Here is an 18,188-nt window from a genome sequence, read left to right as displayed (position 1 = left end):
ATAGCAGCAATAGTGTCTTAGCAACAACTCCTAGCTGTGAAAAGGTCAACAATACAGTAAATACCCCATCCTTGCTGCTATTACCCCATGAGTGTGCATGAGGAAGGGAGTAAAGGGGTCTGGAAGTGTACGTCAACTTTACTCAGACACCTAACAAACATCTTAACTCAACCTTTATTTATTTACAGCGCGGCAATGCCAACGGCTAACGTTGTTGCCAGGCCACACGTTCTTCTTTAGCAAATGTTGGTTGGTCTCATTGGTTGTATGTTCTATCAATAATGAAGTTGAGGTGAGTGTCCTTAGTCTAATTTAATAACTCACAGTTCCAATCCAACAATGCAGGCATGCAAAGTCTTCCCTTCCTAACATGGACATAATAATATTATTTCACTAGGTCACATGATCAGGTAAAACTCTAGCTTACGTAGAGAGCAGCCATCTAAGATGACAATTGACCCAACCAGCTATTAGAGTTAATTCTGCTCTGGTGGGGTTTGCTTTGTGTGTGTGTGTATGTGTGTGTGAGTGTGTGTGTGTGTGTGTGTCTGTCTGAGTCTGTTGATAAAAGTGTTTGCAATTAGTTTCCTCTGGGTTTAACATTAACAGCCATCTGGCAGGAGAGAGAGAGAGAGAGAGAGAGAGAGAGAGAGAGAGAGAGAGGGAGGGAGAGAGAGAGGGGAGAGACAGAGACGAGAAACAAAGATATATAGAGAGAGACAGCGACAGAGAGACAAAGAGAGAGAGACAAAGAGACAGAGACAGAGAGAGAGAACAAAGACAGAGAGAGAGAGAGACAGAGACAGAGACAGAGACAGAGACAGAGACAGATATAGAGAGAGACAAAGAGACAGAGACAGAGACAACAAAGACAGAGACAGAGAATGCATACATGTGTGTGTGCATGCTTGTGTGTGTCATTCCAGTCTTCATTGCACTATCTTTCTAGTCATTTATTAATAGTCATCCTAAAGTCCCATTTGTTGACATTCAACTTGTGTAAATACATTCAGTCAGAAACACATTGAACATGGTAAATAACAGGACAATGTAGCCTCTAGAAACAAAACCATCTACTGTCTTTCTCACTATTGTACTGTACATGCATGATACAGTAGAGACAGGAGTTTTTCTGGCTGTTTTATCCTGAGCAGGAAAAACTCTGGGCCCTGTGTATGAGATATGTAAAGATAGTCATGTCAGGAGTTGTTCATGGAAGTAAACCGACTATATAGATGGCAATATGATTTAGGACTTTCATCATTTACATTCTGTCACACAGCTAATTATGCCAGCCCTGCAGTAAGACACCAGATTAAGCTATTAAGATATGTTAGTGCAGGGCTGGAACAGTGTTGGATCCCCCTGGACTAATGAGAGTGTCAGGCGTGGGAGTCTGATTTGAGCTGCTCCAGCTCGGTGGAAGTACCAGTACCAGTTCCAGTACCAGTTCCAGTCTTCTTGGTTCCTGGTGTCTGTTTCCTTCCCTTCTGGAACACAGCTGCTATCTCCTTAAATGTCTTCCCTTTGGTCTCCGGCACACGCAGGTAGGTGAACACAGTGAAGCCAAACAACAGCACCGCAAACAGGGACAACACATAGCTACCACACAGAGCCTGGCGGGAGGGTGGAGGGTAATGGGAAAGAGAGAGAGAGAGAGAGAGAGAGAGAGAGAGAGAGAGAGAGATGGAGGGTAAGTTAATGGGTCTGTTCGATCTGTCTGTCCGTCCCACAGTCCGTCTGTCCGTCCGCCCATGCATCTTACCTCTATGTAGGGAAGGTCATGCCTATGATGAGTTGCTGGTCCAGTTGGTGCAGCCAGCCAGAGCTATAGCAGCAGGCCTGGGGCCCTGACTGAATAACTCAGCCACGATGAACCAGGGGGATGGGACCAGGGCCGATCTCAAAGAAACACACAAACAGGAAGATGGCGACATGCTGGCGTAGGACATCCAGGAGTAGACACTCTGGGGAGGAGAGGGAGAGGAGAATACCTCTGGTATGCAATCTGGTTTCTGCTCAGGTTATGGATGTTCACTGCAACCTTGTAGGTCCTAAATGATGTCACCATTGCCCTTGATTCTAAGCAATGTTGTGCTGCTATTTTAATTGACTTGGCCAATGCTTTTGATATGGTAGACCATTCCATTCTTGTGGGCGGCTAAGGAGTATTGGTGTCTCTGAGGGTCTTTGGCCTGGTTTGCCAACTACCTCTGTCAAAGAGTAAAGTGTATAAAGTCAAAACATCTGCTGTCTCAGACTGCCTGTCACCAAGGGGAGTACCCCAAGGCTCAATCCTAGGCCCCACGCTCTTCTCAATTTACATCAACAACATAGCTCAGGCAGTAGGAAGCTCTCTCATCCATTTATATGCAGATGATACAGTCATATACTCGGCTGGCCCCTCCCGGATTATGTGTTGAACACTCTACAACAAAGTCTTTCTTAGTACGTGGTCCTCTGTAGCTCAGCTGGTAGAGCACGGCGCTTGTACTGCCAAGGTAGTGGGTTCGATCCCCAGGACCACCCATACACAAAAAATGTATGCACGCATGACTGTAAGTTGCTTTGGATAAAAGCGTCTGCTAAATGGCATATTATATTTATTATTATAGTATCCAACAAGGTTTCTCTGCCCTTAACCTTGTTCTGAACACCTCAAAGCAAAGGTAATGTGGTTTGGTAAGAAGAATACCCCCTTCCCCACCGGTGTGATTACTACCTCTGAGGGTTTAGAGCTTAGTACTTGGGAGTATGACTAGATGGTACACTGTCCTTCTCCCAGCACATATCAAAGCTGCATGCTAAGATTAAATCTAGACTTGGTTTCCTCTATCGTAATCGCTCCTCTTTCACCCCAGCTGACAAACTAACCCTGATTCAGATGAACCATCCTACCATGCTAGATTACGGAGTGGGAGAGCCAAACTCCGGTGTGCTCCGATTCCTACCTATTCACCGGGATACGCAAGGTGTTCGACACCTCTCGGGTGGTGTCGGGGGCACGAGGCCAGGAGGCAGCTCACGGCCTGTCGGCAGGTTGACTGTTCGGTGGCAGACTACTCCGTGGGTTCCTGACCTGGGCTCGAGGGGGCAGGATGGGAGGAGCCGCCCTGGTCGGTCGCTTTACGCTAAGGGGCTATCAGAGGGGATGAAGGGACGAACTCTCCTTCAGGGAGCTGCCTGAGTGACTGGACGGCCTCATCGACCTCTCGGTGCGGGTAGACAATCGGCGTCGTGAGAGGGCACGAGAGAGGCATGACGCAAGGCGCGCCTCCGCGTCCCCCTATCAGCCCAGAGGCTTTCTACCGATTCAGGGAGGAGACGCCTCAGGAGGAGGCTATGCAGCTGGGTACGATGCGCCTGTCCAGGATGGAAAGGCAGAGGCGTCTGCGCCAGGGACGTTGCCTGTACTGCGGCCAGGCAGGTCACCACTGCGACTCATGCCCGGAGAAGCCGGGAAATGGGAGGGCTCGCTAGTATCGGGAGGGGTGCTAGCGCCAAACCCAAACCTCAACTCCAGAGACTCCCAGACTTTTCTCCCTGTCAGGGTTCAGTGGGCCCGCGCTGCGCGTCGGGCGCATGCACTGGTGGATTCTGGGGCTGAGAGAAACCGGATGGACGCGGGGCTGGCCTAAGGGTGGAGCGTTCCGTTACTCTCCCTCTCGAGCCAGTTCCAGTCATGGGCCTGGGCGGCCGGCCATTGGGGTCGGAGCTTCATCACCCGGCGCACTGTTCCCGTGCGTGTCCAGGAGGCGGGGGCTGGTGGGAGGATATCAGTTTTTCATTGTGGACTCTCTGGCGTGTCCCCTCGTCCTCGGGCTCCCCTGGCTGGTCACCCACAAACCCCGGATAGACTGGTCCACGGGGCGGCTCATCCTGAAGGGAGGCACCGCCCCCGTCCTGTTCCGGTCTCCACCGACCACTCATCAGCCCAAACTACTGTCCCAGACCACCTACCAGTCCTCACGTCTTCCCGGGTCCCGCATTCCGAACTGCCTACCGCCCTAGCGGTGGTTGCCACTGGGAGGACGGCGGCTACAAACTCCGTCACCAGCCCAGACCTGGCAGGCGTTTCCCGGGAGTTTTGGGATCTGGGGGAGGTGTTTAGTAAGAGGCATGCCAAGGGCCTACCTCCTCATAGGCCATACGACTGTGCTATCGATCTCCTGCCGGGCGCCATGCCCACCACGAGGCGATTGTTTCACTTGTCCCGGCTGAAGACACTGCCATGAGGGAGTATATCAGGCACTCGTCGAGGGTCACATCCGTCCCTCTACCTCTCCGCGGGTGCAGGCTTCTTCTTCGTGGGGAAAAAGGAAGGTGGACAGCGGCCGTGCATTGATTACCGGGCGCTCAACGACATCACGGTTAAGAACCGCTACCCACTCCCCCTGATGGCGACGGCGTTCGAGTGCTTGCAGGGACCCCGGGTCTTCACCAAGCTGGACTTACGTAATGCCTACAACCTGGTGGGATTCGGAAGGGGGACGAGTGGAAGACAGCGTTTAACACACCCAGTGGGCTTACGAGTACCGTCATGCCGTTTGGTCTGAATCACCCTGCGATGTTCCAGGCGTTGGTCAACTGGCGTGCTCGGGACCTCCTCGACTACAGCGTCTTCGTGTATTTGGATGATATCCTCATATTTTCGAAGAACATGAGTGAACATTTTTATAGGCGGTTCATTCGCAATTTTAGCTCCCTAGCCCACTCCCCTTCGCCTGGATCCCGGAAGTGGGAACACATTTGATGCGCTGAAGTGGCGTTTTTACATCGGCCCCGGTCCTCGGGCATCCTGATCCGTCCCTGCCGTTCATTGTGGAGGTGGATACTTCAGACTTGCGGTGGGAGCAATCCTGTTCCAGCAGTTCCTTCTCGGACGGTAAGACTCACCCCTGCGCATTTTCTCCTGTCGGCTGTTCCCTGCGGAGCGAATTCTGACGTGGGAACCATGAGCTGCTAGCGGTCAATCTCGCCCTGGGGAGTGGAGACATTGGCTAGGGGGCCGCCCATCCATTTGTCATATGGACTGACCACAAGAACTTAGCCTACAGTTAGGGAGCCAAGAGGCTCAACTCGCGCCAGCCAGGTGGGCGTTGTTCTTCACCAGGTTCCGGTTCACCATCTCATACCATCCGGGGGTTGAAGAACACCAAGCCTAATGCGCTCTCCCGGCAGTTCGACCCCGTGGACCTGGTGGAGAGGGCGACCCCATTGCCCCCCCGTGTAGCTCAGTTGGTAGAGCATGGCGTTTTGCAGCGCTGGGGGGCCAGTATGAAAAATGTATGCACTCCACTAACTCTAAGTCGCTCTGGATAGAGCGTCTGCTAAATGACTAAAATGTAAAATGTAAATGTCCCCAATGCCCTGATTGCTGCCCCAGTTTTGTGGGGAATCGATAGGCTGGTCAGAGCAGCCGATCCGGGAGGGGAGTCCATCGGGGAGGATGTGCGTACCCAGCTCGCGCTCGCGACTGCTTCAGTGGGCGCACGCGTCCTGACCTCACCAGCCATCCGTGGGGCGCCTGGGCGTTGGAGTTCCTGCATAGGAGGTTCTTGGCAATCTGCTGATGGGGATACGCGCGCTGTGGCTGCTAGCCCGGTGTGCGCGCTCACGTCAGCCCCGGCAGGGCTACTCCGACCCCCGCCTATGCCCAAGTGCCCCTGGTTCCACATCTCGTTGGATTTCATTTCCACCGGGAGACGGCTAAGTTGGTGGTGCAGCACGTTTTCGGGTCCATGGCCTTCCCCAAGATGTGGTGTCGGATCGTGGCCCTCAGTTCACCTCCAGGTTCTTGAAGGTGTTCGCCACCTGCCTCGGCGCCTCCGTCAGCTTGTCTTCCGGCTTCCATCCCCAGTTGAATGGGCAGATGGAGCGCGTCAACCAGGATCTGGAAGTGGTGCTGAGGTGCTACGCCTCCAGCAACCCAGCTACGTGGAGTCAACGACTGGCGTGGGCAGAGTACGCCCACAACACCCTTCTCTGCTCATCCACCGGCCTGTCCCCCTTCCAGTGCCAATACGGGTACCAACATTCCCGAGCAAGAGGAGGGGCGGCGATCCCGTCGGTCCAGGCCCACATCAGTCACTGTCGCCGCACCTGGAGGCAGGTACGGACGGCATACGAGCCTCGGTCAGGTCTCAACTCCGGCCACCGCAGGCGTCCCGCCCGGGACAGAGGTGTGGCTCTCCACGCAGGATCTTCCCCTCCCGCGTGGAGTCCAGGCAGCTGTCCCCCCAGTTCGTCTGGCCATTCAGAGTGGTCCGGCGAGTCAACCCAGTGGCCTACCGCCTGCAACTTCCCCCCACCATGCGGGTGCATCCCACATTCCATGTGTCCCTCCTCAAGTCAGTCACCACCTGTCCCCTGGCTCCCCCTCCTCGTCCTGTTCCCCCCACTGCGCCTCGTCGGAGGGCAGCCTGCTTTTACTGTGGACCGGATCCTGGACTGCCGGCGGATGGGGAGGGGTCTCCAATTCCTGGGTGCACAGGAGGGACATTCTGGACCCAGGCTGATAACAACAGAGGGTGAATGGCTGGGGCAGTTCGTCTGGGGGAGGCACTGTTACAGGAGGTTCATTCGACACCCTAGGTGTCTTCCTATTGTTCACCTGTTCTATCTATTCCCTGTGTATTTATTCCCTCTAGTTTCACTATCCATACTAATCAGTGTCTGATCGCGGACGTATGACAGTCGTGAGAAGTGTTCTCCTGTTTAGTTATTATTTCAGTCATGTGAGTATTTCATATTTTTGGTTGTCTGCCTGTTTTTGGATCTTCTTTGCTCCGCCTTTCTTTTTGTGTAATCGTAATTTTGTATCCTGACTTGGGACCATCAGTAAAGTTCCTTGTTTCATCATCTCTGCCTACCCCTACTGTCTAACCTCACCCACCTGTCACACCTCACACCACCGTTGCAAAGAGTGCTCTCGGCGGCTAGATATTCTTTACCATTCGGCCACCAAATTTACCACCAATGCTCCTTATAGACACATAACTCACTCTATACTCCTCTGTAAACTGGTCATCTCTTATACCCTCGCAAACCACTGGTTATCTTATTTATAACACCCTCTTAGGCCTCACTCCCCCCTATCTGAGATACCTACTGCACCCTCATCCACCACATTCAACACCCGTTCTGCCAGTCACATTCTGTTAAAAGATCCCCAAAGCGCACACATCCCGGGTCGCTCCTCTTTCCAGTTCGGTGCAGCTGGCGACTGGAGCGAGCTACAAAAAACACTCAAACTGACAGTTTTATCTCCCTCTCTTTATTCAAGACTCAATCATGACACTCTTACTGACAGTTGTGGCTGCATTGCGTGATGTATTGTTGTCTCTACCTTCTTACCTTTGTGCTGTTGTCTGTGCCCAATTATGTTTCTACCATGTTTTGTACTGCTATCATGTTGTGCTGCTGCCATGTTGTGTTCACCATGCTGTTGTCATGTGGTTTTGCTACCATGCTGTGTTGTCATGTGTTGCTGCCATCTATGTTGTTGTCTTAGGTCTCTCTTTATGTAGTGTTGTGGTGTCTCTTGTCGTGATGTGTGTTTTGTCCTATATTTTTTTATCCCAGCCCCGTCCCTGGGCCTTTTGCCTTTTAGTAGGCCGTCATTGTAAATAAAATTTGTTCTTAACTACTTGCCTAGTTAAATAAAGGTTAAATAAAATAAATAAATACAAATTATTTTACTCTGGAGGAACAAGAGATGGTTAACAAACATAGTAAACAGTCATATACAACGGAAATTAACTCTCAAATACTGAAACTATTTAGAGAGTAAGACAATTCATTTTGATTGGTCATACCAGGTAGGCGGGCGACTGTCATGGCGGCGGCACGATACACATCCCTCCTAAACCAATCACAGTCATGTCCGTCGGCCGCCCTGTCCACTAGGGCCACCTGCAACACACACACACATTTTAGTTCACTTAAACAGTATGACTGTTTGCATCACTGACCTACAAATGGTTTGTCTATGTGTGTGTGTGCGTGTGCGTGCGTGTGTGTCAATGTGTGTGTGTGTGTGTGTGTCTGTGTGTCTGTGTGTGTGTGTGTGTGCATGTGTGTGCATGTGCGTGTTCCGTACCGACACCATAGTAAAGACGGTATTGATAACTCCTACTCCAATGGTTGCATAGACAGGCTGGGTGACTCCTGCTCTCTCAAAGATGGCTGTTGAGTAATAAAAGATCTAAAGAGATAAACAAACATTATGTTTCCATCCAGTAAACAGAGTCATAAAAACCTCAATCTACTCATCCATGCTGTTAAAATCGATATAAAACAATATACAACAATATAAAACAATATACAAAATACAATACACTCACTGGTACTCAACACACACACACTTCACTCTCTCACTCATTCCCAATCCCTCTCTTTTCTTCCTGTATTCTCTCTCTCAGACAGTTGTTCCCTCTCTGCCCCTCTCTCTCAGTAACTCTCAGCGTTGATTCCAGATAGTTGTTCCCTCTCTCCCCCTCTCTCTCAGTAACTCACAGTGTTGATTCCAGATAGTTGTTCCCTCTCTCCCCCTCTCTCTCAGTAACTCACAGCGTTGATTCCAGATGTTGTTCCCTCTCTCCCCCCTCTCTCTCAGTAACTCACAGCATTGATTCCAGATAGTTTTCCCTCTCTCCCCCCTCTCTCTCAGTAACTCACAGCGTTGATTCCAGATAGTTGTTCCCTCTCTCCCCCTCTCTCTCATAACTCACAGTGTTGATTCCAGACAGTTGTTCCCTCTCTCCCCTCTCTCTCAGTAACTCACAGCGTTGATTCCAGATAGTTGTTCCCTCTCTCCCCCTCTCTCTCAGTAACTCACAGCGTTGATTCCAGATAGTTGTTCCCTCTCTCCCCCTCTCTCTCAGTAACTCACAGCATTGATTCCAGATAGTTGTTCCCTCTCTCCCCCTCTCTCTCAGTAACTCACAGTGTTGATTCCAGACAGTTGTTCCCTCTCTCCCCCTCTCTCTCAGTAACTCACAGTGTTGATTCCAGACAGTTGTTCCCTCTCTCCCCTCTCTCTCAGTAACTCACAGCGTTGATTCCAGACAGTTGTTCCCTCTCTCTCAGTAACTCCCGGCGTTGATTCCAGACAGTTGTTCCCTCTCTCCCCCTCTCTCTCAGTAACTCACAGTGTTGATTCCAGACAGTTGTTCCCTCTCTCCCCCTCTCTCTCAGTAACTCACAGCGTTGATTCCAACAGTTGTTCCCTCTCTCTCAGTAACTCACAGTGTTGATTCCAACGTTGTTCCCTCTCTCCCCCCTCTCTCTCAGTAACTCACAGTGTTGATTCAGACAGTTGTTCCCTCTCTCCCCCTCTCCTCTCAGTAACTCACAGCGTTGATTCCAGACAGTTGTTCCCTCTCTCCCCCTCTCTCTCAGTAACTCACAGCGTTGATTCCAGACAGTTGTTCCCTCTCTCCCCCCTTTCTCTCAGTAACTCACAGCGTTGATTCCAACGTTGTTCCCTCTCTCTCAGTAACTCACAGCGTTGGTTCCAGACAGTTGTTGTGAGAGATGCATCATCCTACCAACGCTGCTGCCTGTAGAAGCGACCCACCTAGAAGACCACAACACACATCACAGCATTAATACGGTCTGCAGACATATCACAGCATTAATACAGACTGCAACACATATCCATTATTATACAGGCTACGGCATATTACAGCATTAATACAGGACCACATACACATATCACATTATTAATACAGACTACAGGCATATCACAGCGTTAATACAGGTCTGCAGACACATATCCCATTATTAATACAGGACTACAGCATATTACAGCATTAATACGGACCACATACACATATCACATTATTAATACAGGACTACAACATATCCAGCATTAATACAGGTCTGCAACACATATCACATTATTAATACAGGACTACAGGCATATTACAGCATTAATACAGGTCTGCAACACATATCACATTATTAATACAGGACTACAACATATCACAGCATTAATACAGGTCTGCAGACACATATCACATTATTAATACAGACTACCCATATTACAGCATTAATACAGGTCTGCAGACACATATCACATTATTAATACAGACTACAGGCATATTACAGCATTAATACAGGTCTGCAGACACATATCACATTATTAATACAGGACTACAACATATCACATCATTAATATGGACCACAGGCATATCCAGCATTAATACAGGTCTGCAGCACATATCACATTATTAATACAGACTACAACTTCACAGCATTAATACAGGTCTGCAACACATATCACTTATTAATACAGACTACAGGCATATCACAGCATTAATACAGGTCTGCAGACACATATCCCATTATTAATCAATACGCATATTACAGCATTAATACAGGTCTGCAGACACATATCACATTATTATCGGACTACAGACATATCACAGCATTAATACAGGTCTGCAACATATATATCGTTATTAATACAGGTCTACACACATATCTCATTATTAATACAGACCACAACATATCACATCATTAATACAGGTCTGCAACACATATCACATTATTAATACAGGACTACAGGCATATTACAGCATTAATACAGACCACATACACATATCACATTATTAATACAGACTACAGGCATATTACAGCATTAATCAGGTCTGCAACCAAATCACATTATTAATACAGGACTACAGGCATATTACAGCAATAATACAGGTCTGCAACACATATCACATTATTAATACAGGACTACGGCATATTACGCATTAATACAGGCCACATACACATATCACATTATTAATACAGGACTACAGGCATATTACAGCATTAATACAGGTCTGCAGATACATATCACATTATTAATACAGGACTACAATACTATCACATTATTAATACAGGACTACAGACACATATCACATTATTAATACAGACTACAGATACATATCACATTATTAATACAACTACAGACACATGTCACGTTATTAATACAGGTCTACAACATATCACATTATTAATACAACTACGGACTACGATTATTTCATTATTAATACCACTACAACACATATCACGTTATTAATACAGGCCTACAGACATATTTCATTATTAATACAGGACTACAGGACTACAGATATATTTCATTATTAATACTGACCCCAGACACATATCACATTATTAATACAGGACCACAGACACATATCACATTATTAATGCAGGACTACAACACATTTCATTATTAATACAGGACTACAGACATATTTCATTATTAATACAGGACTACAGACAGATATCACATTATTATACAGACTACAGATACATATCACATTATTAATACAGGACTACAACACATATCACATTATTAATACAGGACCAGACCAACATGATTAGACAGCTATACACCAGATGTTCAGTAGAGGAGATATTGAGTACCAGGCCGCATAGAGACTTCCCTCCTTCTCCACCTCCTCCTTCTCCCTCCTCATCTCCTCCCAATCAGCCGATGGGTCATACTCTCCCTTCACATGCAGACCTACAAATCACGCACATACGCATGTGTGTATTTTTATTCAATTATTATTTATTCAGGTTATTCTTATTCAGATCATATATATTTTCTAAGAGGGCTGATATTTCTACATCGTACTCTTCTTGGCCTCCTCCACCATGCCTCTCTTGATGTAGAGGTATCTGGACTCTCAGGACACAGTGGCAGCAGTAGGGCTGTAACACAGCCGGAGCTCCAGACAGACCCACAGCACCGCCATAGTAGTCATTACCCAGGAGGAACTCTAGACCTAGCACCTGGGGGACGGGGGGACAGAGATGAGGGACGGGCACAGACAGTGACAGGGGGATGGGATTGGGGACGACACAGAGAGGGACAGGGGGGACGATTAGGGACGGACAGTGACAGGGAGACCGAGATTAATGACACAGACAGTGACATGGGGGATGGAGATTAGGGACGGACACAGAGAGACAGGGGGGACAGAGATTAGGGATGGACACAGACAGTGACAGGGGGACGGGATTAGGACACACATAGGTGTGTGTGTGTGGTCTTACCTGACTCATAGTATACCAGTAACAATAGCCAGTTGATTAAGGTTCCCAGAGCTCCTCTGTAGGCCATTGGAGCTATCTCCCCTATATACATAGGAACTAACCCTGAGGACAGACCTGAGAAGGAGAGAGAGAGAGAGAGAGAGGGGGAGGGAGGAGAGAGAGGAGAGAGAGAGAGGAAAGAGAGGAGAAAAAAAAGAAAAAAAGAAAGAGGAAAGAAGAAAGAAAAAGAAAGAAAGAAGAAAGAAAGAAAGAAAAGAAAGAAAGAAAGAAAGAAAGAAAAAAGAAAAAAACTTTATGAACCCAAATCCTTCACTATTTCATCCTGGAATTCCCCTGAGGTCATCTGCCTTTGGCCTAAAGAGCAGGAACCTGACTTCACCAAATAAATCGGAAATACATGTATAGAGTAACGACCCCTGGTTGCCCTCTAGGTTACAAGAGCTGGTAGTCCCATCCACCAAACTACCAGGTGTGAAACAGGGAAGGACTCGGTATGCTAATTTGGTATAGAGCAGACCTAACTCACTCTATTAAATTAATCAAAACAGGAACATTTTACATTTGGCTAAAATTCAAAATGATCTCAACAATAAAATGTCCTCCTGTGTGCTACCTATATCCCCCCACTATAATCCCCATACTTTAATGAAACAGCTTCTCCATCCTGGAGGAAATCAATCATTTCCAGACCCAGGGACATAGTCTGTGGCGACCTAAATGCCAGAACTGGACAAGAACCTCACACCCTCAGCACACCGGGGGACAAACACCTACCTGGAGGTACCGCATTCCCCTCCCCAAATCCCCCTAGGCACAACTACACAACATAACCAGGTCCCCACTCCTCCTCTGTCCACACTGGTATGTACATATCAATGGTAGGCTTCGAGGGGACTCCTATGTAGGTACACCTATAGCTCATCTCTTGGCAGTAGTCCGGTGGACTACTTTATCACTGACCTCAACCCAGGTCTCTCAGCGTTCACAGTCAGCCCACTACACCCCTATCAGACCACCGAAAATCACAGTCTACTTGAACAGAGCAATACTCAATCATAGGCATCAAACCCAAAGGAACTGAATAATATTAAGAAATGCTATAGATGGAAGGAAAGTAGTGTCAAACCTATCAAAAACAATTAGGCAACACAAATTAAATCCCTTTTAACCTTCCTGACAAAACATTCCACTGTAATAGTGAAGGTTAAACTTGGCATAGAAAACCTAAACAGTATATTTGACCTCTCAGCATCCCTATCATATCTAAAAATCTCTAACAGAGAGAAGTAACAACGTACAAATGGTTTGATGAAGAATGCAAAAACCTAAGAAAAAATTGAGAAACCTATCCAACCACCAACCATAGGGACCCAAAAACCTGACCTACGCCTCCACTATGGTGAATCACTAAAACAATACAAAATACACTACGGAAAAAGAAGGAACAGCATGTCAAAATCACTCAATGTAATTGAAGAATCCATAACTCTAACCACTTCTGGGAAAATTGGAAAACACTAAACAAACAACAACACAAAGACTATCTATCCAAAACGGTTATGTAAACCACTTCCCCAATCTTTTTGGCCCTATAACAAAGAACAAACAGCAAAAAAATATACATGATCAAATGCAAATCTTAGAATCAACTATTAAAACTACCAGAACCCACTGGATTCTCCAATTACATTGAATGAACTACAGGACAAAATACAAACTCTCCAACCCAAAAAAGGCCTGTGGTGTTGATGTATACTCAATGAAATGATAAAATATACAGACCACAAATTCCAATTGGCTATACTTAAACTCTTTAACATCATCCTTAGCTCTGCATATTCCCCAATATTTGAACCAAGGACTGATCACCCCAATCCACAAAAGTGGGACAAATTTACCCCAATAACTACCGTGGATATGCTCAACACAACCTTGGGAAAAATCCTCTGGATTATCATTAACAGCAGACTAGTTCATTTCCTAAGTAAAACAATTACTAGCAATTGTCAAATTGGCTTTTTACCAAATTACCGTCACGACCGACCACATATTCACCCTGCACATCCTAATTGACAACAAACAAACCAAACAAAGCCAAAGTCTTCTCATGCTTTGTTGATTTAAAAAAAAGCTTTTGACTCAATTTGGCATGAGGGTCTGATATACAAATTGATGAAAGTGGGGTTGGGGGAAAAAACATACACATTATATCCATTACACAACACAAGTGTGCGGTTAAAATTGTCAAAAAACACACACATTTTAAGCCCCACCCTCTTCAACATATATATTCAACGTTGGCGAGGGCACTAGAACAGTCTGCAGCACCCGGCCTCACCCTACTAAATCTGAAGTCAAATGTCTACTGTTTGATGATGATCTGTGCTTCTGTTACCAACCAAGGAGGGCCTACAGCAGCACCTAGATCTTCTGCACAGATTCTGTCAGACCTGAGCCCTGACATAAATCTCAGTAAGACAAAAATAATGGTGTTCCAAAAAAAGGTCCAGTTGCCAGGACCACAAATACAAATTCCCATCTAACACCGTTGCCTAGAGCACACAAAAAAACTATACATACCTCTGCCTAAACATCACCAACACAGGTAACTTCCACAAAGCTGTGAACGATCTCAGAGACAAGGCAAGAGGGCCTTCTATCCATCAAAAGAACATAAAATTTACATACCAATTAGGATCTGCTAAAAATACTTTCATTATAAACCCATTCTTTATGGTTGCCAGGCCTGGGGTCCTCTCCAACCCAAAATTCACAAATACACACCAAATTAACTCTGCATGCAGAATTCTGCAAAGATATCCTCTGTGTACAAAAAACACCAAATAATGCATGCAGAGCAGAATTCGGCCGATACCCGCTAATTATCAAAATCCAGAAAAGAGCCGTTAATTTCTATAACCATTTAAAAATGACCCGATTCCCAAACCCTTCCATAACAAATCCATCACCTACAAAGAGATAACTTGGAGAAGAGTCCCCTAAGTAAGCTGGTCCTGTTGTTGTTGTTGTTGTCCTGGGGCTCTGTGGGGTCTGTTTGTGTTTGTGAACAGAGCCCCAGACACAACAACAACAACACAATTACAACCAAATCATGAAAAACAAGAGAATTACTTACACATTGGAAATAATTAACACAAAACAGCGCAAACTAGAATGCTATTTGGCTCTAAACAGAGAGTACACAGTGGCAGAATACCTGACCACTGTACTACCCAATTAAGGAAAGCTTTACTATGTACAGACTCAGTGAGCATAGCCTTGCTATTGAGAAAGGCCTCCGTAGGCAGGCCTGTCTCTCAAGAAACGGCTATGTGCACACTGCCCACAAAATGAGGTGAAACTGAGCTGCACTTCCTAACCTCCTGCTAAATGTATGACCATATTAGACACATATTTCCCTCGATTACAGAGATCCACAAAAATTCGAAACAAACCCAATTTTGTTAAACTCCACTTATCTACTGGGTGAAAAAACCACAGTGTGCCATCACAGCAGCAAGATTTGTGACCTGTTGCCACAAGAAACGGGCAACCAGTGAAGAACAAACACCATTGTGAATACAACCCATATTTATGTTTATTTATTTTTCCCATTTCTACTTTAACTATTTGCACATTGCTACAACACTGTATATATACATATATTACATTTGAAATGTCTTTATTCTTTTGGAACTTCTGAGTATAATGTTTACTGTTAATATTGATTGTTTATTTCACTTTTGTTTACTATCTACTTCACTTGCTTTGGCAATGTTAACATACATTTCCCATCCATAAAGCCCTTAAATTGAAATTGAAATTGAAATTGAATTGAGAGAGGGAGTCTACCAGCCTTGTTCACACTTGTAGTGATCAGGATGTAGTGGACAGACTGGGCCAAATACTTGTTTCCTGTCTGTAGTGTGTGACTTCATTTATTGATTACTCACCACAGTAAATCCCATGACCAGCGTCCAGCATACGATGTGAGGTTTCCACATCTTACCATCCCCATCAATAACCTCTATTACTCTACACATTCCCATCCATGCCCTTCACCCTGCACAGACAGCATAGGCATTACTCAGTGGCTAACACAGTCTTGTGGCATACAACCGGTTCAACCATCCACAAGCGCATTCTTTCATCTTGAGACGATAGATGAAGAGGGGTAAGACGCTCACACACCCTTCCTCTCAGGTCTCCATCGAAGCCCACCAGAGCACACCACACCCCCGATGGAGGATTCACAACAGAGACAATACATGACCACAGACGATCACTTCTGCTTCCTTGTCTCTGTATCATTCTCTGATAGGAGGCGCTCCTCAGGGAGCACCCCCAGGGCCGCCCATAATGCTGCTCAATCACCTAAAAACAAATAAAAGTTTATAATACTACTAGTTGTTTTACTCATTACTATAATAAACAGTGTGGGATTACCTTCTGTGGTGCATTATGACTCCCAGGCTGTATCCATACTGTAGAGAACCCAAACTCAAAAACACTGCTAGGGCTAGAGTGCCTGTCACTGCTGTAGACACAGAGATATTAAAGGTTCCTGTAATGTTACCTAGTGTGCAGGGAAACGTTTATCACCATGCTGTCCCATTTCTGTAAAATCGTTAATAACAGAGCAACAAAACTTCTTCACATTACTCAGTGTTACTGTTTCCTGATTAAACTAATCAAAGGGATTGATATTTAGTTGACTAGTTCAATTAGGTGTGTCACCCATGCAGTTAACAAAAATATATGACATTTCTGCTCTATCCAAAATTACAACCAACTGATTGCAGCATTATCAAAAATGGAGGAGGCAAGTGGAAGCGGGAGGAGGTAGGGAACTTGTTTGTTTGCCCTGCATTAAAGACCAAAATTGGCAAAAGAAACTGTCAAAAAATAAAAAATATATCAGTTTTACTTGGGGACCAAGGCTTGACCACAATGCCATACAGGTTGCAAAATAGTTGGGGGAGATTTTTGATTCCATTCCATGGCACATGGTCTATGAACTGATACACAACGTTTGAGTTCCAATCTCCCGTTTTCCATTTAAATTATTATAAAAATTATTGTAACCAATAAATTTATATATATAGAACAACCATCCCCCTGAGATTTTGCTGCGAAGAGACAGAATCCTTAACTCAATTGTTTTTGTACTGCCCCTATGTAGCTTGTTTTTTGGTCTTGGTTCAAATGGCAAAAAAAACTGTTAATTAAGAACATTGTTAATGTTGTAAATTAGCTGAAACGGCTGATTTTTAATTTCTACATGCGTACAGGCCCATTATCACAACCATCAGTCCTGTGTTCCAATAGTACGTTGTGTTTGCTAATCCAAGTTTATCATTTTAAAAGGATAATTGATCATTAAAAACCATTTTGCAATTATGTTGCTCAGCTGAAAACTGTTGCGCTGATTAAAAAGCAATAAAACTGGCCTGGTTTGATTAAAGGCTCAAAATGGCCAAAACAAATAACTTTCTTCTACTCACTGAATACCTTATTTCTCAGAACAATAGACTGCGTTTCAAAGAGTTTTGTTTCTGGCATTTGACCTTATCAACCCACAACTACTGATGCTCAATATCACTGTCTCAAAAGCCCTTTTATTCTTTTTAATCAGCTCAGCAGTTTTCACTGTTTACTTTCAAAAGTTTTTCTAATATCAATTACCTTTTAAAATGACAAACTTGGATTAACAAACAGTGCCTGTCCTGTTCTCTGTATCCTATGTAGATTATTAAATCCCTTTTCCAGCTACAATAGCCATTAACTTCATTATTTCTGATCAATTTGATGTTATTTTTAATGACAAAGAAAATGCTTTTCTTTCGAAAACAAAGGACATTTCTAAGTGACCCCAAACTTTTGAAAGGTAGTGTACATATTTACAAAAAAATATATATGGGGGATTGGAAATTATGCACATTTACAATGACGAACCACAATCTACATGGAAAAAAGTATTTAGTCACCACCAATTGTGCAAGTTCTCCCACTTAAAAATGAGAGAGGCCTGTAATTTCATCATAGGTACACGTCAACTATCACAGACAAAATAGAAAAAACAAATCCAGAAAATCACATTGTAGGATTTTTAATGAATTTATTTGCAA

General features: G+C 45.4%; 1 pseudogene; it reads right to left on the bottom strand.

Moving 5' to 3' along the window:
- Window positions 1-938: 938 nt before the first annotated feature.
- LOC123489177 lies at window positions 939-16,064 on the bottom strand (annotated as a pseudogene).
- Between the last annotated feature and the right edge of the window lie 2,124 nt (window positions 16,065-18,188).

This window comes from Coregonus clupeaformis, unplaced genomic scaffold, assembly GCF_020615455.1.
Source record: "Coregonus clupeaformis isolate EN_2021a unplaced genomic scaffold, ASM2061545v1 scaf2809, whole genome shotgun sequence".
Taxonomy (NCBI): Eukaryota; Metazoa; Chordata; class Actinopteri; order Salmoniformes; family Salmonidae; genus Coregonus; species Coregonus clupeaformis.
The sequence above is the reverse complement of the archived record's forward strand: the minus strand, read 5'-3'. Positions and strand labels throughout refer to the sequence as shown.